This window comes from Podarcis liolepis, assembly GCF_965112155.1.
Source record: "Podarcis liolepis genome assembly, chromosome: 5".
Taxonomy (NCBI): domain Eukaryota; kingdom Metazoa; phylum Chordata; class Lepidosauria; order Squamata; family Lacertidae; genus Podarcis; species Podarcis liolepis.
The window spans coordinates 67,828,656-67,853,870 of record NC_139556.1 but is presented as its reverse complement, the minus strand read 5'-3'; the positions used below and the strand labels follow the sequence as shown (position 1 = coordinate 67,853,870).

The window sequence follows — 25,215 nt, the reverse complement described above, 5'->3', positions numbered from 1 at the left end:
TTTGTGAGAAAGGGGAACATAATCCCTTTTCACTTTATCTACACAATTGTAAACCTCTTTTCTGTCCCCCTTAATTATCTTGTTTCGGAGCTAATCTAGGTATTTTAAGCATTTACACAGAATTTCTACCCTTAACTGTTTTATCACTTTTTCTACTTTTAACTTGGGTATTATTGTTAGGAGGAGATGGGCATATTCAAGGTACGGGTTTAGCAAGAAAAACTATTTTTTTTCCCTTTCCTTCTTACTGGAACACTAGAAACAATAATTCTTAAAAGCAGCAACAGCAGCTGAAGTTCATTCTGCATTGGGCATGGACCATATTCAACTGTGTGGGCTATAGTTTCCTTTTAAAATACCACCTTTAAGTGCAAGCATGCGTGCGCGCACACGCACCTTGAAGAACCATTCTTTGTTACAGGTAATTGCAGGAGTATTTCAGGCAAGTCGTGTGAAATCTATGAATAACACTGGTCAACAACAAATTTGTTGTCTGCGTTTTTTCAGATGATTTAGGATGAATCTGATGCGCTGAATCCAAAAATCACATTGGTTTTGCTCAATCAGGTCAAGTTTTTGAGCTATGGCCACATGTCTTTTTTTACATTTTTGTTCACATGTACGGTTGTGTGGAGCATTTTAGAAGAAGTTGGTGGGGGTAAAATGCCTTGTCAAATAATTGTTTTGATTGGAAATGATTATTTTAATGGCAAGAAGTATTCAGGTCCGATAGTTCTGGGTGATTATGTCGAAAAGGGATCAGTTTGAAGTCATAAAACCTTAAAATCTTCCATAAATTGGTCCAGCAAAGCATAAAGTTGGGGAATCAAAGCTAAGTTAATGGGGCAGCCGCCCCACAAAGTATCCTGATCTTCAATCAGCACGTCGTCCTGTAGCTCATTGTGATGAAATTCCAGTGCCTATCTTCGGAGAACTTCCTGACATTAGTGACGAAGATGCCTCCAGTGTTGAAGGACATGAAGAAGAAGAAGTGGTGGTTCTTGAAGAAGATGATGCTCCACATCCATTTTCCCAAAAGGAGTTGAATGATCTAGTTCGCGACCTCAGCCTGTTAAAGGACTCTGCCGAACTGTTAGCATCCAGATTGAAGGAAAAAAACCTCCTCTCTGACAGTGCTCGCATCAGCTTCTTGCGCAAAAGGCATCACGAGTACCTCCGTTTTTTCTCGGACGAGAAGGACTTGGTGTACTGTGCAGATATTGCGCAGCTTCTGCTCAAGCTTGGAGTGCCACAGTACGAACCCAAAGATTGGAGACTGTTCATTGACAGCAGCAAGCAATCACTGAAATGTGTTCTGCTACACAACGGCAACCAGTTTGCCTCTATACCCCTGGCTCACTCGAGTACACTGAAGGAGAACTATGAAGCAGTGAAGTATGTGCTGGAGAAAACTGGTTATGATCAGCTAAGTGGTTTATTTGTGTTGACCTGAAGATGGTGAACTTTTTGTTGGGACAACAGTCTGGCTTCACCAAGTACCCATGTTTTCTGTGCATGTGGGATAGTAGGGACCGTGCTCAGCTTTACACGAAGAAGGACTGCCCTGTGCAGGAGGAATTGGTGCCTTGCAAAGAAAGGAACGTCATCAACGACCCTCTGGTGGACAGAGACAGAATACTCTTCCCACCACTGCACATCAAGCTCGGCTTAATCAAGCAGTTCACCAAGGCTCTGGACAAGGATGGTGACTGCTTCATTTACTTGTGCCAGGCTTTTCCAGGATTGACCATGGAGAAGTTGAAAGCTGGCATCTTTGACGGTCCTCAGATCTGTCAGCTCATCAGAGATCCAGAGTTCGGAAACTCAATGAACGAAGTGGAACTGGAAGCGTGGAAGGCATTTGTTCTGGTAGTGAAGAACTTTCTTGGCAACAATAAGGCCAGAAACTATGCAGAACTTGTCAACAACATGCTGACTGCTTTCAGAAACCTGGGCTGCAACATGAGCGTCAAGATGCACTACCTATTTTCACATATGGACCGGTTTCCTGAGAACCTGGGTTCAATGAGTGACGAGCAGGGGGAGAGATTCCATCAGGACATGAAAGAGATGGAGACCAGGTATCAGGGTCGCTGGGACGCAGTCATGATGGCTGACTACTGTTGGACTCTGAAGAGAGACCTCTGTGCTGCTGAGCATTCCAGGAGTTCCAAGAAACAGAAGTTCAAGCCCTGAAGTTTGAAAAATGGTGAAGCAACATGCAATTTATGTGTACCTACCTTTATCAATGCCCACCATTCAGTTTACAGAAAACCTGACCTGATGGAGAGAAACGGATGCCATTTCCTGATTCAGCAGTGCAAAAATACCCTAAATCAGTTGTAGAAATCTAGACAACATTCAAAAAGTAAAAAATTGTTGCCCAGTATAATTAATGGGCACTACTAAAAACAAGGGTGGTAGTGAACTCAATAGCTTTGCTAGTGCAACAGGATTTCCCCCCCTCTCCTTCCCCTGCAACACCCCCAAAACTGCTCACAAGGGTAGGGGGGAGACCACCAGAACAGACTGCATGGGTAAAAGGCAAAAGATTTATACTATCTGAAGAGAAACCAGATTGCATGGGGTGGGGGGAGGAGAGGTGGAGAACATTCCATTGAGCAAAGAATTCCTTTCACGGGTTGAATTTTTTTAGCGCTATGCTGAATACAACTCCTAGCGTTCAATAGGACCATGGGCCAGAAGTCTGACATACAAACTTAACCACATAGATCTGTAAACTTACCAGCTAAATGGTCAGTAGCCAGAAAGTCCGTCCTGTGAGCTGCCTGTTTGTCAGCCTGCCAGCTTCTGCTTTGGGGAAAGAAAGAAACAATAGTTACTCTGCTCTAAGAGTGCTAAAATTCCTTGAAATCACAATACAGTTTCACGAGTTTGGAAATCACCCAGGTAAACCTGAATTAGGATCCGAAATGTAAATCATTATTTTTCAATAATGAATTTGCAACCTGCCTTACAACAAGTGTACTTCCCCACAAAAAGCAAAACACAGAACAGACAAGTAAACAATTTAAAATCAACACACAAAAGAAGGAGGAAACGTCATTGTTCATATCCACATTTCAGCACATTCTTAACCCACTCATCCACATATAATCTGAATGCTGAACATAATGAATCTATACAATCAAGAGTTATACCAGCAACACTTAGTATTTTATTTCTAGAAAAATCAAAAATTGTACTAGCATTTTGGGTGCAACAGTACAGCATAGTGTTCTGCGTCATCCAAATAATCTCATCAATTTCAACTGCAAACAGTAATTTAAGATTTTCTATGGACTTTGGGCTTAACTGCCTGTCCATTCTCCAGCACAAAACTACCCAATGTAATTTTAGGCTAAAAAACAGTAAATAAATAGCAGATGTAAGATATGAATTTGAAGTTTCATGGCTGTAAAAGCATCTCCAACTGGGTGACACACAGAGAAACTAACAGATTAAAAACCTGCCAAGAAAACGGACATCAGTCAGAAGATAGGAATGTAGTTTAGTGGAGCCTGGGTAAAACATGCACTTTCTTACAATCGGAGGCTGAGAAAAGAACAGAGTTTTATTAAATCGGCTCCTGGCAATTCTAAGCTCTGATATGTGCATGTGCGCGCACACACGCAATGCCCAATTTGTGCACATGTGTATGTGACTGGCATTTTGAAAACTCTACAAGAGGCAAGAGCTCCAAACTTGACCAGAGATCTTTGTTTTGAAACAAAGAAGTTACCAACATATTTCCAACATCCCAACAGGAGTTCAGTGGGAGTTAGATGTCTAACTACAAATACCTGTGCTACTGGGTAAAACTGATCAAACCAGCTTAGAAAAACAGCAGCAGTAGCAGCAGCAGCAGCAGCGGAGACAGTCAGCATTTATGGGTAGGGCCATAATCTACTTTGAACATTTCTTGGAACAAGTGCAATCCCAGCAAAGTCAGCTTGAACGAGGCTGGAGCAACTTCGTATTTCCTCGCTTTTAAAACTAAATTTGAAATGCACAACTGTAATCACCTAAGAAGCATGTAATCGCTGCTCCAGAAGAAAAATGAAGGACAAGGATAGGAGCCTAAAACTGTAATTGTTGGGAAATGACCCAGAAGGAAGAGAGCTGAAAATTTAATAAAAATAAATACAAACTAGCAAGGCCAACATGCTTGCCACTCAGAAAGCTTTCAGAATTAACACAGGGCACTAACATCATGAATTTGGAGGCTCTATGACACAGATCTAGGCCTGGTATTGGCAAATAAAACTGGATAGATTTTAAATGGTAATCAAGAATATATATACCGAATCATGACAACTGACTTACTGTGAATAAAACTGGGGTACAACACAGTGTTTCTTGCACCAGGGTCAAGCTGGGATAGACTAGGGGAGCATGTGCTCTGCATGAGCCAACACTGAATATTCATGTCACTATTCAAGGCCTGTCACTGCTTTAGACAAGGTGGCTTAACAGAAAACCAGTGTGGCATCTGCACTATTGTGGGACAGAAAGTACATCTGCCGGCACATGTGGCCACAGCTCAGACTGCAAAAACAAACAATCTGTCCTACAACCCTTAACGGAAGAAGATCGTCAAGGAGTTCATGTTAACTATGCTTCCCATCTATTTTATCAAACTCTTTAGAGCTTCGTGGAACCATAGAATTGTAATGTACACCAGGGGCCATCAGCTCCAATCCCTTGAAATGCAGGAATCGCAGCTAAAGAATCCCTGGCAGATGGCCGGCCAGCCAACCTCTGTTTTAGGTTAGGCTGACAGAAGACGGTAACCACCCCAAGGTTGCACCCGGGGAGCATCTCAGCCAGGCAGGGATTTGAATCCTGGTCTCCTATACTGGCTCTCAAGAAAAAGGTACTAGGAGGACTCCAGGGTTAATCATGACTGACAGGCTCAGCAAGCTGCAAAACAGGAACAGTGGTCTCCTTACTTTTACTGTCACCAGCATACAGAGGTCTGACTAATTATGTATGTTCTCCCCTTGATCTGGCCCTATTCTCAAGGCAGCCGTTCTCCTGGCTCTGCCACCTTTTCTGGCCCCCAACACCCTTTGCTCAGAACTTCCTGCTAGCTGGGTATGGGTTTAGTGGCTTAACTTTGTTCCAGGAAGGCTGAGCTCAAGTTGAGACCGTTTGGGTGCTGTAACTTGATTTAGTGCCTGCCTGACAGGAATGTAACCTCGTGGGCACAGCTGCTGGTTTCATCATGCCCCCAGAAGCTGCGCAGATTTGAATGGCAGAGGCTTGAGAAAATGTTACTTATGAAAACAATGAAATGGAATAAAAACCATGTTCAAAGCATGCTCAAGGAGGCTTACAACATTGGGGGGGGGGAGAAAATCATTGGTTTTCAACCAGTGTGCCTTGGCACCCTGAGGTGACTTGAGGAACGGTCTGAAACGCTGCTGTATGCTATGGAGATTAGACCAAGGCACTGCTTTAGCAGAATATAATAAAATAATATTGGGCAAGGTGAAGAATGGCAAGGGAAGGCAACAGACAGATGGGAGGGGGAAAAGCTGCAAATCACTTGGCAATGCCAGAATTTTGTAACAGCTGGGGGTAATTCTGATGTCAGTTCTTGTTTCCTAATAATAATAATAATAATAATAATAATAATAATAATAATAATAATACTTTATTTATACCCCGCCCAACAGGCTGGGTTTTCCCGGCCACTCTGGGCAGCTTCCAACAAAGTATTAAAATACAGTAGTCTGTTAAACATTAAAAGCTTCCCTAAAGAGGAAGCTTCAGGTGTCTTCTAAAAGTCTGGTAGTTGTTCTTCTCTTTGACATCTGGTGGGAGGGCGTTCCACAGGGCGGGTGCCACTACCGAGAAGGCCCTCTGCCTGGTTCCCTGCAACTTGGCTTCTCGCAGTGAGGGAACCACCAGAAGGCCCTCGGCGCTGGACCTCAGTATCGGGCAGAATGATGGGGGTGGAGACGCTCCTTCAGGTATATGTACAAGATGCATGGGGGAACTGAGATAAAGAATAAAAGACTCATGTATGTTAGACTAATGCCTGACCATTCCAGTCATCTTTACCCATTTTCTTGTTGGTTCCGTGTCTACGTAAGACAGAAGTGCAGAAAGTTATTTTAAAACAACGACAAGAAAACGACGACAGGACACTGCTAAGTCTGTCTCAAGCATCTTATGAGGGAAAGCAATGAAAGTAAGAAATTAAGATACAATCTAGCTTCGGAGGGCAAGTCATCACCTATTTCATGTGTGATCTTTCAGAAAGAGAGTATGGCGCTCTTGGAATAAGAGGGCAGCTTGGCTAAACAGGTTGCAACTGTCGAAGAATAATATCATTAATGGCTACTAGCCATGATAGCTAAGCTCTGCCTGCACATTCAGAGGCAGCAATGCTTCTTCTGAACACCAGTTGCTGGAAACCATAGGTGGGGAGTGTGCTCTTGGGCCTGAATCCTGTTTGCCGGTTTCCTGTAGCCATCTGGTTGGTCACTGTGAGAACAGGATGTTGGACTACATAGACCACTGGCCTGATTCCACAGGCTCTTCCTAGATCATTATTAATGGCTGGCCGGTTTATTCAAATCCTGGGGCCACAATGAAAATACAATGCAAACTCATGTGTGCATTCTAATTATACTACTAATAAATCTGCATTAACATAATGGATGTTAGGCCACAATTAGTGAAAATATTGCTATCTTCAGTTATGTTATGCCCTGTGGCACACTGCCAAACGCAGATGGCTGTTGTTTAAGATTAGGATCACTTCATCGATCAACTGCTTATCAACGTTTAACAAAGAAAACATTTTATCTCAAAAGTATGCAAGCACTGCCAAAAAAAGGAGCAAAAAAGCAAAATGCTGCAGCATGGATTAATTTAAATCAAGGTGAAATGAAAGTTCTTTTTCAATTTTTCATCCAAAATAATGTCTCTCACTGTGAAATTCATGTTTTTCCTGGCTGCTATAAAAACAGTGAAAGGCATTTGTTTAACACCGAGCAGAGCCCAGGAGCATAATTCAAAACATTTTTTTGCATATGTGCAACAAGCGCTGTAGAATTACATCTGCACAATGTAATTCTACAGCGCAAATAATAATTTACTTTTAGTCTAAGAATACAATCCTGAAAAGCCAATAATAAAATATAAAATTTTGATAGATACAAAAGGAAGAGGGGCTTTGCTCTGCCACACTTGCAATTGTATGAGGCAGCTTGTTTGTGTTGGTTAAAGGAATGGATTGTATTGGATAATGCAGATATTTTAGACTTGGAAGGCCAAGACTTAAACTTCGGCAGGCATGAATGTGTTCGTTATGAACCACATTCTCAGGAAGAATTTGTATAGAGTCTGGGAGAAATATAAAAATCTGCTAGAAAGAAAAACACCCCACATCGAAGCAATTACAATTAAGAGAGTTAATATGGACAGACAATGGGCAACTTACAGGGAACTGCTGGACTTTGCAGGGGGTGAACCCAGACTGAAACCTATGGAGAACTTAAGAAGCCAAGTAACGGATTGGTTACAATACCACCAAATATATGCTACGTTTAAGGTAGACCAAAAAATAAATAAATGTTTTTTTGGACCAAAGCTCACAATTTGAAAAAGAACTTTTACAAAATAAGGATAAACTTCTGTCTAAAATGTATAATTTATTATCAGAATGGGAAACAATAAACAAGCCAGAAGAGTTTATGTATGCAACAACAGTGGCCCGTGTTCTGTTAGCCCAAAAATGGAAAGTGAGCAAAGTCCCTTGTAAAGAGGACTGGCCACTTATGATGTTAGAATATGCAGAACTTGCAAGAAGAACGTATATTTAAAGAAGAGTGGGAAATATTTAATATATGGAAAATAATTGTACACAGCTGATCCATTTTATTTGCTTAGTAAAATGAAGATAAATATTCGTAATTTCGAATGAAGCACACTGCAAAGTTCAAATAGTTGGAAGACTTAAAACAGGAGTACAAATATCAACCATAGAGGCTTCCATGCATAAACCAAGTGACAAACAGTTCCGCATCTCCTACCTCCTTGCTAGTCTGTGGTTGCAGAAAGCACATGACTTGTGACTCACTCCTCCCCAACAGTTTTTATACATATACAGTGGTACCTTGGGTTACAGACGCTTCAGGTTACAGATGCTTCAGGTTACAGACTGCGCTAACCCAGAAATAGTACCTTGGGTTAAGAACTTTGCTTCAGGTTGAGAACAGAAATTGCACGGTGGTGGCAGCAGGAGGCCCAATTAGCTTAAGAACAGTTTCAGGTTAAGAATGGACCTCCAGAACGAATTAAGTTCTTAACCCAAGGTACCAATGTAAAAGCAGCCTTTGGTTCAATATAATTGATAGGGGATCATAATACCATTTAAGTCATTACAATAAAATACTTTTAACATTATTCAATGGGAGAGAGTAAATTCTTTGACTGTGTGACATCTGTTAGTCATAGAGCAGACATATTGAAATTAAGTTATTTAAGTCACTTAAGTCCATCCATTTCAAGCAATCTACTCTGAGTTTGACTAATGTTGGATATAACCTTATGTATTTTATCCTGTCTCCTGAGACAGGTACATTTCCAATACTGGAGATCAAATAACTCTTCACTTCGAAATTCTCAGGTGGCACAGCAAAATAAGTAAATAATAGATAGTATTACGTAACTGAGACAGCCATCTAGCGCTACTTTTGCAACATTATCATGTTACTTTTTCAGTATGTGCCTCACCTGTTTATTTATTCATTTATAGAAGGACACCCTGCTCCTATACAACAAGTCTTTGCTCCCACAATTTCTTTGCAACCCAAAGGCCTGGATACTGCCAGTGCTAGCTACTAGAAATGGTTGTTGTTGTTTAGTCGTTTAGTCGTGTTCCGACTCTTCGTGACCCCATGGACCAGAGCACACCAGGCACTCCTGTCTTCAGAAATGGTTACAAACAGCAAAATAAATAAATCCTAACATTTCATAGCCATGCATTTGTTATTTCTAATCCTGTTTATACACACCCTACTCTCTAACTTCCCTTTGCAATTAAAAGTCAAACTTTTAAAATTTTGTAATAAAAATAGTAAGTTAAATATGGCTCATTTTATAATAAAGAACTGCAAGAATCCCCCACCCAAAGTCTTATACTATTTCAACTACCCAGGGAGAGAGAGAGCTACCAAAACATATGGGAGGTGGATTTTTAAAATCAGCCAGCTGAAAGAGAAATGCTTCACGAATCAAAAGCTGAGATGTCAGCAGGTGGAGAGGCAGACTCCTAAGGTTACAGAGACCTAACAAGCAACAGTACCAAGCTCACTTATTTTCCATTTTAGCCAAAGAACTACACTGCAGGAATAGTTATCCACTTTGGCCAAAGAATGGTCAGCAGGAAGAATTAAGAGTACGCTTGCAGAAAGAAAGTTAGGTTATCCAGTGATGAATCCACCACAAAATTCTCCTCTATAAGTCCCAAAGAAATGAACAGGCAGCAGCGCTCTTGCATTTCAATGGGTTTATGCTGGGAAACATATTGGTGGATTGCATCCCTTGTCTCATTTGCAGCAAAAAGGAAGATTTGTGTATGACCTTCCCTCCTCTGACACAAACAGGAGGAGACTCCCAGAGGCAAAGGAAACTGGTGATGGATATGGGGATAAGGATGGATATCAAACCAGAGAGATGAAAGGTGAAAGAGGACAGTGAATTTGGAGCATTCATCACTGGCAGCAAGTTGAAGAGCAAGAATCCAGCAGAACAAAGGGAAGCATAAAAGAATTCAGCTCTGGGTAGCAAACTGCAAATGCCTCATAAAGGAAACTGAAAAAAGTAGATCTGCACACATGTTTGGACCAATGTTATTGGGGGAGAGGAAAATAACGAATAAGCCACATAATTATTTTTTAAAAAAACACGTATTGAGCAAGCAGCAAACTCCTGTTAATTCCATGGAAATGGTTTCTGTGCAAAACACAAAGTATGCATGCACCCTACATGTCTAGCCATAATTTAATTTTCAACAAGATCGGCGTTTTCAGACAGCAACAGCAAATCATGTGGCAATTTAATCTATTTTAATTTAAATGGTTAGCATTTTGTTAATAGAAGCCATTATATATAATTAAATGCAGAACAAAAAGGGCTGAAACAGTACACTTCGAAGTCCTGTTGATTACCACAAGGTCAAACAGAACAAACATTCCAAATCACCAACTATTTGTTCTCCACAAACTGAAAAGACCCAAGCATGCTTAACACATTTCTCTGGCCATTCCTTGACTGTATCAAAGTTTAAGCTTTTTAAAGAGGCGGCAGCAGTGAAAAGAGCCAGATCAAGGGTATTGAAATATGTTTTAAAAGCCTTATGTGATCAGACTTGGACTTGTCTTTGGATTAAGTGTTATGACCTGGGAGACCAGGGTTTGAATTTCCACTAAGCCATGAAGCTGACTGGGTGACCTTGGGCCATTCACCATCTCTTAGCCTAACCTACCTCACAGGGTTGTTGTGAGGATGAAATGGGGAGACGGAGAACCATGTACACCACCTTGAGCTCCTGAGAAGGAAAAAGGGGGCATAGATATGTAATAAACAAACAAACCTTCACTTTTAAGTCAGATAGATAGATAGATAGATAGATAGAGATAGATAGATAAATAGATAGATAGATAGATAGATAGATAGATAGATAGATAGATATTAAAGCAAATAGAGCCAGCAATCATGTCAGCCCCCTTGTGCGAGACCACAGGTATGGCCGTTCCATCTATTAGGTTTCCTCTTGAAGTCCAATGTTTATTTATTATAGTAAAGAAAGGCTTCATAGCTATGCAAGACAACACCAGTGCTTCAACTGCAAAGTACATGATCTTGCAGAAAAAAGCATCTACCTCCATCCTACAAAGCAACAGCTCCGCTTTTTGTCGATCACCACCTCCTGTACAGTCGTACCTTGGTTAGCGAACTTAATCCATTCCAGGAGTCAGTTCGACTCCCAAAACCATTCACAAACCAAGGCACAGCTTCCTGCACAGAGTTTCCTGTACTCAAGTGGAAGCCGCGTCAGAAGTTCAGCTTCTGAAAAACGTTTGCAAACCGGAACACTTACTTTCAGGTTTGCAGCGTTCGGGAGCCAATTTGTTCGGCAACTAAGCCGTTCAATAACCAAGGTACGACTGTATACTGTATCCTTACTTCCTCCAAACCTAGTATTCCCAATACACCACCCCTTGACTTTATATGCACGCCTGCTAGTCAAAAACTGACAACATAGCTAGATCCGAACTCAACACCCATCTCATCAAAGGGATAATAGTGCTTATGGATGCTCAGGATTGGGCTGCAGGCTTTTTGCCATGTTAATGAAATAGTTGCCCTGTCTACTTTTTCCAAGGTTTGACTTGCTAAACATTCTGCCCTCATGGGATTAACCAGGGCTCCATGTCACATACGTTTTCACAGCCCAAAGTTATAGGTCCTAAGACTTTCAGTTTCCTGTCATGAAACCCTATCACGGGCATCCCCAAACTCGGCCTTCCAGATGTTTTGGGACTACAACTCCCATCATCCCTAGCTAACAGGACCAGTGGTCAGGGATGATGGGAGTTGTAGTCCCAAAACATCTGGAGGGCCGAGTTTGGGGGTGCCTGCCCTGTCACAAAATGGAAAAGCTTATCAGGGTCTACGAGGGTAAAAAGGCTCAGTTATGCGAAACAATGGTGATTAGTAAGAAATAACTGGTCATTTTAGCAACCAATCCCCGATGAAGTAGTATGGTTGGCAGTTTGGACCAGTTCCCATGCAAGGTCGGAGGGCCGATAGTAAAAAAACCCCACACCAAATAAACAGTGAATGTCTATGTGTCTTCTCAGAAGTAAATCTACTTTAGTACAGCTTACCCCAAGGTAAATGTGAATTCTTTCACAATGTAGTTGGGTTACAGCTCTAATGACAAAGAAAATGCTTCATGCAACTTATTCATTCATTCACAAAAACTAGGAGTTAAAATGCAGGATACAAAATGAAAAACAGAGGTTTTTTTTTCTGTTAAGGGCCAATCATATTCAATCACCTATCTACAAGTAATTATTAATGGAAATATGGAGGTTATTTCTATTGCAACATATGTTTACAACATAAGCATTAATATGGAATGAACAGTCATATTGGAATGAATGGTAGGAGCAAGGAATTTTGTTTTGTGATATAAAAACTGTAAAAACTGTAACAGCCTGTTTTTATTTTATGTAATAACCTGAGGGGGGGGGGAGTATTTATTAACACTCTGGTTAACATCCCCGCCCAAAGAAAGCTCATTTTAAAATTAATACATTTTTACACCTGAAAGCGTGTATGCCTATCTCCCAAGCCGCCTGTTATTTAGAGGGAGAAAAGCTTCAGAAGGGTCCTGCAGCGTATCAGTGTCAGCACAGAGCCAAGTGTAATTTTCACAAATGCCACCTCAGCACTGCCTGTACCAGAGACCATTCACAGCTTTGGAGGGGGAGGGGAAAGGATAATCTTAAAGGGCTAGCAACCCTCTGAGAAAAAGAATCGAAAAGCATCCTTGTATGCTAAAGGGTGCTACAGAAATGAGCAAGGATAGCAATCCCCATTTGTCTGCTGCAGCTAGAAGCTTAAAACCTCGGGCAAGGCCAAGTTCTATACTGGCTTGCCAGGGTTTTGTTATTTGTTGACTGGCTCATAAAAGTTGTCTGTCAGCACCAGCAAGGCCCGACAGGATGCCATCTCCTGATCTGCGGTAGCCTGCCGGAAAAAACTAGCCAACAGTTTTTGACCCGGGGTTTCATTCTAAATCACACGTCACGGACACAGAGGTACTCCGCTCCACAGCCGACATAATTTGTGATATAAGCCATACTAAACCTGGGCTGAGCAAGAATAGCAAAATTACACTTGTAAAACCATAATTTAACACAGGAGGTAACTGTACAGATACAGCAGCTAAGCCACACAAAACCAACACCACACAGACCCACATTTGTGGCAGACAGATTAGCCACACATTTCTAGTGGAATACAGCAGAAAGTTTGGCACCAGTTAATTCCACAGCAGAAAAATGATCTTCCATTTAATCCGTTTAGCAAAAGTTACCCAGAATATAGAATTCTGAATATCATCACCCATAGGAAGAGTTTAAAACAGAGAAAGATACACTTTTTCCTTTATGATAATGAGCAGCTGTTAAGGTTTTTTAAATAACTCCTTCAGACAGAAATAAATTCACTGTGAGCATTTACTATGCATGCGTACCCCTAAATTTGAAGACATCTACAGAAGAATGATCCCACTGATTGGGTTTAAAGTAGCTGGCTTTGTTAAAAGAAGTGTTAGGTGTGTATAAAATTGATTCAAAACAATTACTAATCTATATCTATTTGGAACTTACACTTTCAAAATTAGTTTGGCTTGAAAAATTTATGAGATTCAGATTGGAAGGCTTTGAATAACTCTAAATATATTGAAATAATGAGTAACAAGCATTTTTATAAGGCACATGGCATGAAACAAAAGACTCAATATTCTCTACCACAAATCCTTAGGATATCTCCAGCAGACGCTAAATCTCAGACATATCCCACTGGTTCAGTATGGTTTTTGGAAAACCCTAGCATTAGTTCCATAATTAAAAAGCAGTGGGGTAGGAGAACATGCATACAAAAAACAGGAGGCCAAACTAGACAAGTTCCCATCCCCAAATCAAATCCATGGTGGCTGAGACTCACCAATTCTGCAAAAGCCTAAATATGCCTTCAACGGTGTGATTAGTCTGTTGACATCAAAGCATTTCCAAGTCTCGGACAGCCGCAAACACATGCCAGACTGTGCAAGATCAGGGTCAAGACGTCTTCCCAGCATCCAACTCTTTCATGGTGACACTAACGCTTTATTACCACATACACACACCCTTGCTAGACAACACCCAGCCCGAGAACTTCAAAAGCACAGCAAGGCTTCTTCTTCTATATGGCAGACTTCAACGCCACCTTTGCACATGAACCAATTTTGAGTGATTAAGACCTGCTCTGTGAGTCAACCGCCCTCATTCCCATGCAACTGCAGAGTAGAATACAGCTTCTGAAACCTCCTCCCCCCCTGCTCCTGTTTCCTTGGGCCTTGCTTTTATTCATGGCCATTACTTCACTTTTCTTACGTGTGCTAAGAAACAAGGTAATTGTAATTAAAGCCTGCCCTACCCTCCCAGGCCTACCTACCAACCCAGGGAACCAGTCTCACTGGGAAGGCACCAGTGTACTGAAAGACAACCTCAAAGTTACTGGTGCGGTGAACACAGAAAGGGAGAGAGAAGAGTGAGGTTTTCATGAATTCTACAGGCATGTGTGTTATGAGTGATTCAAAATTCCTGGCTCCAGTTGAGCAACTTGGAATAATTTCTGGAAAGGTGCCCATATAAACCTAAGATCAGCAAGCAGCCTACAGAAAGTTACAGTTTGTCCTTTACAGGGCAGTTTTGTTTCTTGTGGGGTCTGGAGTTTGCCAATAGGTGCAGAAGCTCACACAAGGAGGGCAAGGCAGCAGATGCTGCCCCAGTTACCTGTAGCCTCACAAGCCCATGCCTCAGGAGGCACCAACAACGCAGACCCTGATAAGCTGCTGCAAAGTCGCTGTGGTCCTGTTCTGTGCTGGGTACAGCAAAAGCACCACTACTTTCTACCCACCTGCTCCCACCTAAGACTCAGGGGGAAGGGGGCACAGAACAGTTGCTGCTTGCATTCCCACCCATAAAAGCAGGTGAATGAGTGGTGGATGCAAGGAACAGCTGCCATGTTCTCTAATCACTCATTGTTTCTCTCACTCAGTGAAGGGGCCCTTGCCACTCATTTGCCCTCTTTCACTACACACTGCTGCAGAGAGGATTTCACCTGCTGGGTCAAATCCCCACAACTGTGGTGCCCAAAGAGAAAGCACAGGTGCAAACTGCTCACTCACTGAGTGGCCACCTCATCCTCTTGTTTGCTCACCTATGTTTCTGCTCTGAGTGCTGCAATGGTGGTGGATGCATAGTAATCTGGCCGTTTCAGTCAAGCCAGTGAGGAACACACCAGGTGAGGTGCTGCTGTTGCTTGAAGGTAGCCAAGCATCTCCAAGCACAGAATCACCCAAAAATGCTGGGAAAGGGTCTGTGGGGAGAGGGTGCTGCTGTGTGTAAGGCGCTGGGAGCAACTTCAAGCAGGCATCATGCCTGCCACAAGGCAGTGCCACACGCATTGCCGCCAACCTGTCAAGTGGAAGCGTTGAAACCTGGCCCAGTAAGGAGGACTGAGCTCCCTGCAGTGCGAAATGAGGTGGCTCCTTCTTCCACTGCCACCAGCTGGCCCCTGGCAAGCCTATGCTTACCCTCTGAGGACCACAATGGTGGGGACTGGGCAAGAGGATATCTCAGTTGGCAGAGCATGAGACTCCCAATCTCAGGGTTGTGGGTTCAAGCCCCACATTGGGCAAAGGATTCCTGCACTGCAGGGTGTTGGACGAGATGAGTCTTGTGGTCTTTTCCAATTCTACAATTCTGTGATTCTATGGAGACAGGAACGACCAAGAAGCAGCTCCCAGACTTTCTCTCTCTCTCCCTGACCAGTGCCAGGGTACCCACTCCTTCCAGCCATCCTGCCCAAAGTGTGTGTGTGTGTGCGCGCGCACACATGTGCAATCTTATGCCCACTTGCTCACTCTTTCTTGCTTTGTTCGTGTAGTAGACAGGATGCACTTGGGAGGAAGGAGGTTGTCGCCCCCACCCCCGCCAAAAACCTGCAGCCAGCCCTCAGGGGGGAGAGTAGTCCAGCAGGCTTTAGGGCCGCGTCCCGCTTTTGCCCTCTGCAATGTCCACATCAGCCACAGGATTAGGAATGTTGCCTGGGGCCCTCCTGCAAAATGGAGCGGGGTGTGTGGAGAGGATAGAGTACAAAGCCTCTCATTTCGCCCCCCTCCCTTTCCCGGCTTTTTCTTCTGGCTCTTTTAAGGTCAGGAGCCTAGGACGCGCCGGCCCGGAGAGGGAGGAGTGGGCTTTTTCTTCTTTTTTCCTGCCGCTGCTGCTCCTCCGCCCCCGTCGCTCCTCGGAGGAGCAGGAAGAACCTGGCCAGGAAAGTTGGTGCAAAGTTTTGCGGCTGAGTTGGGAGGGGGGAGGAGATCCGGCTGCCGCGCGCCTGTGACACGTAGCCCGATCGGTTCCCCCGCCCCTCCTCCTGCTCCTCGCCTCCCTGCCGAGGGGACGGAGCCCCGGCGCGAAGCGTGCGCCCTGTTCGGGTCGCCCTCCGTCTTCCAGGGGGAGGAATGCGGAGAGAGGGGCAGCTCCGCAGGGGAGGACGCGGGAGGACAGCCCGTGCCGGCGCCTCCTCTCTGCCTCCACGTCGGCAAGCAACTCGCTCTCTCCCTCCTCCTCCTCCCAACCACCCCCCCTTTCTTTCTCTCCGCTGCCCCCGCTCCGCACCCCCGCCCCGCATTCCCGCGGCCACCGCCTCCCCGTCTGCTCTCCCGCCGCCCCCGGCCCGCGCGCCCGCCCTCCTGCCCCGTACGTGGCACTCACTCCGGCCCGTGCCTGCTTAGCTCGCTCTGCTGGAGAAGCCCCGAAGCGCTCCCGGGAAAGCGGCGAGGCACCTTCCCGTCTGCTATATGGGGGAGAGGCTGCCAATCCCAGGCTCACACGTCAGACGAGCCGGGCCCCTTCCCTTTCCCTTCCTGGGAAGGCCCGGCCCAGCTGCCAGCGACTGGGGAGGCGCGGAGAGGCTCTGGGTCAAGCGACGCCGACGCTGCAAGTCCCCCAACTAGCCCCGCCGCCAAGGGAGGCGAATTCTCCCATTTTGACTGAAGGGAAGGGTTCCAAAAAATAACTCTTCCCCCTGCCACCTCCTCCATAGCAAAACGTGGCGACCATGTGCACGTTTACTCAGAAACAAAACCCTCGGCATGTATTCCGAGGAAACGTGTAAAAAGATCGTGCCGCGTGCCTGCAATCCTAAACTCGCAGACCACCACGGAATAAGCCCCGGGAACTCGGTGAGACTTAACACGGAGTCGGAGTGAATATGCTCGAGAAATATAGGGAACCAGGCAGAGGGCTTTCTCGGTAGTGGCACCCGCTGTGGAACGCCCTCCCACCAGATGTCAAAGAGAAAAACAACTACCAGACTTTTAGAAGACGTCTGAAGGCAGCCCTGTTTAGGGAAGCTTTTAATGTTTAATAGAGTATTGTATTTTAATATTTTGTTGGAAGCCGCCCAGAGCGGCTGGGAAAACCCAGCCAGATGGGTGGGGTATAAATAACAAATTATTATTATTATTATTATTATTATTATTATTATTATTATTATTTACAAATATTCAGTTTTAATCGTGGACCTCAGGTGTTCAAATCAAAATACTTTGCCTATAATTTCAACATCAGCACAGGAGGCAGAAACCGCCCACACCCACACCATACGATCCAACACATTTAAAGCACAAGGCTTACCTCAAATAATTCTGGGAGTTGTAGTTTAAGGGGGCAGGAAAAACTCTAGGGGTTAGATACCTGTATGAGAATGCCTTGTCACCATAACCTAGCGATTCTTGTACACAGCACATAGGTTACATTTCATAGGTGGTTTCCTTACAAGTGGAGTTGGATAAAATAGTGCTCCTGGGGAAAAAGTAGGGGAGTGTATGGAACAGCAGTACGCCATATTGCACCAACCACTTGAGTAGGAAGTAAACAGTTGTATACTTAATTTTCAACCATCAACTTTCCTCTGCCAGTAATTAAATAAAGAAACAACAGTAATCTAAGAGCCACATCACACAATACAATAATTACTTAAATCTACCCTTGACTTTTAAAACCATTATTTCTATCTTCAGAAGATGGACAACAATTATTTACCCTCTCTTCTGATGTTTAAAGTATCTGAGAACTGTTAGCATATCTGTTCCCACTACATCATCTTTTAAGTTGTTAAACCCTCAAACGTTATTCAGCATTTCTTCATCTAAATATGCTTCCTAGAACAGTTATCGTTTGTGTAGCTCTCATAAGATTTTCTTTTAATTCAAAATTGACAACATTCTACTTGAACTGGGATACACAGAACTGAAAACAACTTCAGATGTGGTTTTATAAGCACCAAGCAGAGCAGTAGTACAGTACTATTGCTCTGGGTCAACAAGACATGATGTTCTTGTTGATACAGACTAAAACAGGTTTGGTCTTATGTGCCATTGCATCATATTGCAGACCTGTCTTTCGCTGTTCATCCACTACTTTATGATTCTTCCATTTTTATCCGAAATGCTGCTAGTTGGCCATCTCCTTATACTTGTGCGTCTGATTATTATTTCTTACATGTAATACTTCATATGGTAGCAACTATCTGTCTCCTTTTCTCAGTCCCTTCAGTATCCTCTGCAGATTTTATAAGCATGTTGCCTGCTCTGTCCAAGTCTTGCAGAAGATCCTGTCTTTTAATCTAGACAACATACTGGTACCTTGAGGTTTCTTGAATAATGTAATGAAAGACCAAGGCTGTCATTTTTAGGATGTTTAAGGAATAAGTCCTATTAATTACACATGCTTAAAATAAAACATGCCTCTTCTGCATCAGTTTTTACAGCCCCAGCAAGCACTGTAACTCTGCAATGGTTTGAGTTTATCCCCGAAGGTGTACTCTTCCATTGTCTCCCAAGACAGACAGATGCCAACATCAAAAGAATCATATTACACGTCAAAAGACACAGTCCAAATGCATATCAGCTGCATTTTTATTTGTTCAGAAAATGTGATGTTATGACAAAAAATCAGAAAGAACAAAGCTGTGTTTAGACTAGTAAAACAGTCAAATATCACTGTGTTGAGCAGCAACTTTTTATTGTGGTCAGCCTTCCCTATTCACTCAGGTTCACAGCTTTGAGTCAGGAAGAAAGAAACGGTTAGGAATTAAGTAATATAAAGATGACCACTTACACGAGACCAACTCCTGGGCAACCACATACAGTGGTGCCTCGCAAGACGAAATTAATCCATTCCGTGAGTCTCTTCGTCTTACGAAGCACGGCTATTAGCAGCTTAGCGGCTTTAAGAAAAAGGAAACAAACTCGCAAGACGTTTCGTCTTGCGAAGCAAGCCCATAGGGAAATTCGTCTTGCGAAGTGACTCAAAAAACGCAAAACCCTTTCGTCTAGTGAGTTTTTCGTCTTGCGAGGCATTCGTCTTGCGGGGCACCACTGTATATGCATGGTGCCGGGAAATCAATGAACAAATGGATTCAAGCCTGGAAATGGCGGGGGAGAGCTGGAGAGTCCTCGTGGCTTTTGAGGACACCCTTCCCAGAGCCCGAAGATAATGTCAGTGAGGTGACTGGTGGCACAGGTGGGCTTAGTTTAGGCTGCTCAGCCTCCCCACCTAACAGCTGACATGTGGGGTAGTGCAACAGCAGCCAACACTTTCCCACACATCCTCTAACCTCCAGCCAGCCCCAGAGCTTCAATTCTAGTTCTGGATATTTTTGGATCCAGTATATTTTTGATCTGGATTGGAGAAAGAGTGGCAGAGAGGGTGTTTAAAGGGTGCTCCCCAATTACACAATTTTCACTCATGTGCACGGGGTCCCAGAACGTACCCCCCCATAAGTAACGGGGGAGCCTGTATTGCCTTTCATAGAGCTTGGCTCACAGTACATAATTTAATGCCCCAAACTGCACATATCCCCTTTCTCTTCCATATTGCAAAGCAAAATCCTCAAGAATAGAAAAATCCTTTAATATCAAATAGAGTTAAATGCAATCAAAATAAGTTGTGCTTAGAACCTTGCCATATCTCCCTCAAGAAGTACAGTGGAACCTTGGTTCCTGAATGGCTTAGTTGCTGAACAAATCAGCTTCCGAGCGCCGCAATCCCAGAAGGAAGTGTTCCGGCTTGCAAACGTTTTTCGGAAGCCGAACATCCGATGCAGCTTCTGCTTGAGTGCAGGAAGTTCCTGCAGCTAACCGGAAGCTGCGCCTTGGTTTTCAAATGGTTTCAGGAGTCGAACAGACTCCCGGAATGGATTAAGTTCGAGAACTAAGGTACCACTGTACTCTCTCATTGCTAGACTACCACCACCCAGCTAGTTCTAAGCTCCTCGGAACCTGGTGAGAATTCTTTTAACTGATTCACATAGTGCAATCATCTTCAACTGGAAAAAGTGTTTCACAATTCTTCCTGTCCATTCTCAATGGCCGAGGTCACTAGGTCTATCAATGTCAAAACATGCGAGAAGGAAGGGAAGTGCAGCATTCTGACGCTAGACAATGTTGCATCTCCATATTCACGTCAAAAAAATAATAGTACAGTGGTGCCTCGCAAGACGGAAAACTCGCTAGACGAAAGAGTTTTCCGTTTTGGAGGTGCTTCGCAAAACGAATTTCCTATGGGCTTGCTTCGCAAGACGACAATGTCTTGCGAGTTCCTGCTGGGTTTTTTTCCTCCCCCCCCCTTTTCTAAGCCGCTTATCAGCTGATCCGATCAGCAGATAAGCCGCTAAAAGCCGCTAATCCGTCAATGGGCTTGCTTCGCAAGACAAAAAAACCACTAGACGAAGAGAATCACAGAACGGATTCTTTTAGTCTTGCAAGGCACCACTGTAGTAGTATTAGTAATCCTCATGAGTATAGTGTTTTCATGCGTTCAAAGTGCTTAGCATGTGTTATTCCTCTTTCGCCTTTTAAAGTTTGCAATTATGAGAGAAAGTTGGGGCTGGGTGCGCAACCATACCACTAGGGTCTTAAACGCATGCTGGTCCACACAGAAAACAGAACACTCTTGAGACCCATGCTGTCACACTGAGGGGCTACTTCACAGGAACTGCCTTCTCCACCTTGGCTTTTAACAATTTTAACATTAAAAGCCAAGGCAGAATATAACTTCCTTTCCAGGTAACTGCCCCTACAACAGCAATCCATAAACTTTTTTACTCTCTTGAACCTCTCCAGGCATTTCTCAGCCAGATCTCCATTTCACCGTGTTTCCTTGCAATGTTTTCCCTAAACGTGTTGCAACATTCTACAGAATAAACCACACAATCGATCACATGTACTGCTAATAGATGGTCTGCAGCAAGATCCATCACAGTATATAACAGGCTACTAGATCTCATTCTGTTGTCTGTGCAAAAAAACACCCTGACATTTAAGCAGATATTTTACATCCTTCAAAATATACGGTTGCAATACGAGATGTGACCTAACATGCCACCAACTCCATGCTGGAGATAAAATATATTCTGGAAGGGTTCCATTGCATCCCATTGTTTTCTGCTCCTAATGTAGGAATTTCTGGTTGTGCTAACATGTCACAGCATGACTTCAACAGGAATTAAAGTTTCCAAATGGGGGAGGACAGCTTGTCATAACTTGCACCTCCCCCACACATCAAGATCAGACATATCCTGTAGGAGGATAAAGAAGAAATTTCAGGGAAGGCAAAAGGTCTGTCTTGACCTGCTTACCCTCCCTTTGGATAAAACAGCTTCAGTAAGACTGATTTGCCATTGTTCGCTCACTTTTTTTTCCTCACAGGAAAAGGTGTTTATAGTATGCCCTCACCATTCTCAGATTATTAGGAAGACACAAGACTCAAGCAAGTGAGCTTACAAGAGGCACAACACCTTTTTAGTAGGTGGGGGGGGGGAGAAAACAGGTCTGCATTGTGGATTCACAAAAAGCAAAACTTTGCAATGAGTAGTTTCACTTAGGCCCTTTAAAAAAACCACAGTATTTATTTCTTAATGGCCAGTCTAAAGAACGTAAAAACAATTCTATTAAGTGTGCCAAATAGAAATCAAATTCTGTTACTAATTTTGGAAGAACAGGATTATCCCAGTTATCCAAGAAGGATGTCTAACCCAATCCAACTATTCCCAGAAACAAAAATGGCCAGAAAGCATTCATCACATATCCTAATACATGATGTCTTCAATCAAAGAGTGAAGGGATGGTTTACTATTCAGGAAGCCATTACCTCTACGAAGGTTAATCATAACACATCAAACCTCTTGTCTGTAACATCATGTTGGGCTGACTACAGCATTCTTCAGATTGAAAATGACTATTAAAGTTCTCAGAGAACTGGTTGTCTGTATCGGGGTCCCCAACCTTGTGACACATGGGGGCCACATTCGAGATTCCAATGCCTAAAGAGGGTGGCAGCTTGAATCAAAATGGGACTCAACATTATTAATTTGCTAATCAAGGTCAAAAGTAAAAAGCCAGAGGTCAACGAAGAAATGTTAACCTGAACTCAATCCATTTTGAAACAATTAAGTATTATAGAATCTATGTCCTCATATAGCTACACATGCTTACCTGGTCATTTCTGTGGTTGTTTTCTGTTAGCCAAGGCACTGATGTCCAAGTTAAAGTCTGTGACAGACACTCTTAAAATGCCACATAAATGTCCATTTGTAAGTTTTGACCCACACTTGGATTTGACAATTTTCATCTTTGAAAAAAAAAATGTATGTGGTGCCAAAGACTATAAGTATGCCTGCAGCAAATTTCTTTAGGTTGGTAAATATATCAGGTAGGCCAGAATAAAAACTATTTTCTTTGCATATGTCACTGGGATTATCATTGGCTTGCAAATCAACAAATTTCATCTGAAAATAATTCACTTGCCTCTTCCGGTGCCACTTCAAATGGATTCGGAAACATTCCTATATACAGAGGTGCTACTTGGAGGCCAGACGAAACAATGAAGCTGGTGTATATTTGCAGGGGAAGCACAGGACAGTGGCAGTAGATGGTGTCCCTCGGGACAATGAGGAACAGTGTAGGGCTGAAGGAAAAAGCCAGGAGGGTAACAGCAGCAGCCAAGCAGCTTGGGAGCTGCCCTGAAAGAGTTTGGGGGCCACCTGCAGCTCAGGAGCCACAAGCTGGGGACCCCTGGTCTACATACAAGACCAGGGGGTATTCTATTTATCTAATCTTGCAAAACTTGTTTCTGGTAGTCTCAAATAATTTAGATTTGTAGGCATCCACATGAACAATATGATGGTATGATTAATTTATTCATTCAAGGAATTTGTGACCATAAAGATGGCTAAGAGTTTGTAATTACATTTGAAGATAGAATGCTGCATGATAATACCATCAGTGACTAGAGTGTCTCATCCAGTTTTCCCCAACCTGGTGCCCTCCAAATGTTTTGCACTATAACTCTCATCATCCCTGGCAACTGGTGATACTGGCAGGGACTAACAATGTTTAGGTCTAACAATCTTTGGAGGGCACCAGTTTGGGGAAGGCTGGCCCAGCCCATGCAGCAAGATAGGCTTAATACCGGAGGGTTCAGGCTTGCATAACTCCACTTGCCAACTCACTGCAGGCCCTCTGGCATTCAGGACACTCAGCACAAGATTCCCACCTGACAGTTTTCACTTGTGCGGCAGTCTGGACAAAAATAACAGGGATTTCTTCTGAAGAGATATTCCTGCCATATACGTTCTCCATATGCCAGTGCAAATGAAATAAGTTCTCACTTTTCCCTTGGGTGAAAGTCTGAAGCCTTGGGAGAAGGGAGGGATTGGCCAGACATGACAGCTGGTTCATTAGCCAAGTCAACATTTGTGGACCTCTGCCACATTTGATGTTTATTTCACCATAAAGCTGCAATTCAATACAAATTTATCTACAGTTTGGATCTATTAGCTTACTTGTGCTCAATATGATTTAACTGCTCAATATGAACTGTGTAAATGTGTTGTTTCAAGTGATATGAAAACTTTCATACACTGTACATACACCTTTCACCCACAGTATTCATTGGTAGCTGGAAGTTAAATATCTGTACACCAAACTTAACCAGTAAGTATCTCAAGGGAAAGGAAAATTTCCAAATAGGGAAGCTAAGAACTTCTTCTGTCGTTAAACTGATTGACCACATTCAGAGAGTCATACTTCATATTTTGTCCACGCACACAATTCCTTCACACCTTCCTTTATTATGGCTTCAGCAATCAAGTGAGGGAGTCTCTATGGTTTATCATTTCAACAAAGTCAGGAAATTCTGGCTATTAACTTCAGTAACTATGAGTTACTAGCCTGGCGTGTTCAAAAGCTGGTAATCACAGTTCCCTGGTACAGATGAAATGGGAAACCAAGATTAATCAGTGAGACTTCCTAGTTTGATTACTCATACCACAAAGGGAGGAGTGAAGGGGCTGTGTACATGAAAAAGGCTTGTACGTATCTCGGCTTATTAAACTGAGATAAAATCATCCCAACTAGGCCATTATCTAAGCAATCTTAATATTAAGAGTGGTTTCTTCATTTGAAATGTTTATGGATGTGTGTTTAAATTATCTGCATTGCTTAAGAGAAGTGAAAAGCTACAAGGGACAAAAAAAAGCATTTTTTTAAAAATGGCTGTCTCAGTATTCTTCAAGAAGTTATAAGGCAATAGTTGAATTCGTGCTATCTGACCAGGAAGAATACTGAATTATTCAAAAAAACATAATTCACCATGTAGACCATGGGTAGGCAAACTAAGGCCCAGGGGCCGAATCCAGCCCAATCACCTTCTAAACCTGGCCGTCTGGGAATCAGCATGTTTTTACATGAGTAGAATGTGTCTTTTTATTTAAAATGCATCTCTGAGTTATTTGTGGGGCACAGGAATTCGTTCATTTCCCCCCAAAAATATAGTCTGGCCCCCCACAAGGTCTGAGGGACAGTGGACTGGTCCCCTGCTGAAAAAGTTTGCTGACTCCTAATGTAGACCATACTAGATACAAGTTTTTTAAAAAATAAAATACTGTTAAATATGCATGCTGTATTTTGAGTATGTGAAGAGCCCAGTTCCTTGCATTTTTGAAATCTACATTCTGTTGGTATTTGAGACAATAAGTGACAGAGACTAGGAACAGGATAGGAACTGGTAGTAAGAGAGAAGTGGAAGCAAATGCTGTTACACATTTAGGCTTCATTGAGGAAGAATGCAAGTAGGGGATATGACTGCAGACCAAACTTTAGCAGTGTATGTTGGGAATGATATTCTAAATAGTTATTCAGAAGAAAGCTGTCATTCAGCCAGTAGACCTTACTTCTAAGTAAAAACACGCAGGATTGTGTTGCATGTCCCATCATGCAAAACAAAAATTGCTTTAAAGTAAATTTGCAGGGGATTAGCAACTGAATCTGCATTTTCTGTTACTCACTAA

The 25,215-nt window shown here is 43.0% G+C and overlaps 1 protein-coding gene across 6 annotated transcripts in view; it reads right to left on the bottom strand.

Annotated features, from left to right (window-relative positions):
* The window catches only part of HDLBP (high density lipoprotein binding protein), a 257,678-nt gene that overhangs the window by 29,864 nt on the left and 202,599 nt on the right, over positions 1 to 25,215 (bottom strand). For 2 of the 6 annotated variants that reach the window (XM_083506309.1, XM_083506311.1), the window contains exon 2: positions 2,747 to 2,814. The gene's annotated coding sequence lies outside the window, so the exon portion shown is untranslated. Of the gene's footprint in view, positions 1 to 2,746; positions 2,868 to 16,574; positions 16,689 to 25,215 lie in introns of those variants that run through there. The other 4 variants (XM_083506308.1, XM_083506310.1, XM_083506312.1 and 1 more) reach the window with 4 other exon arrangements.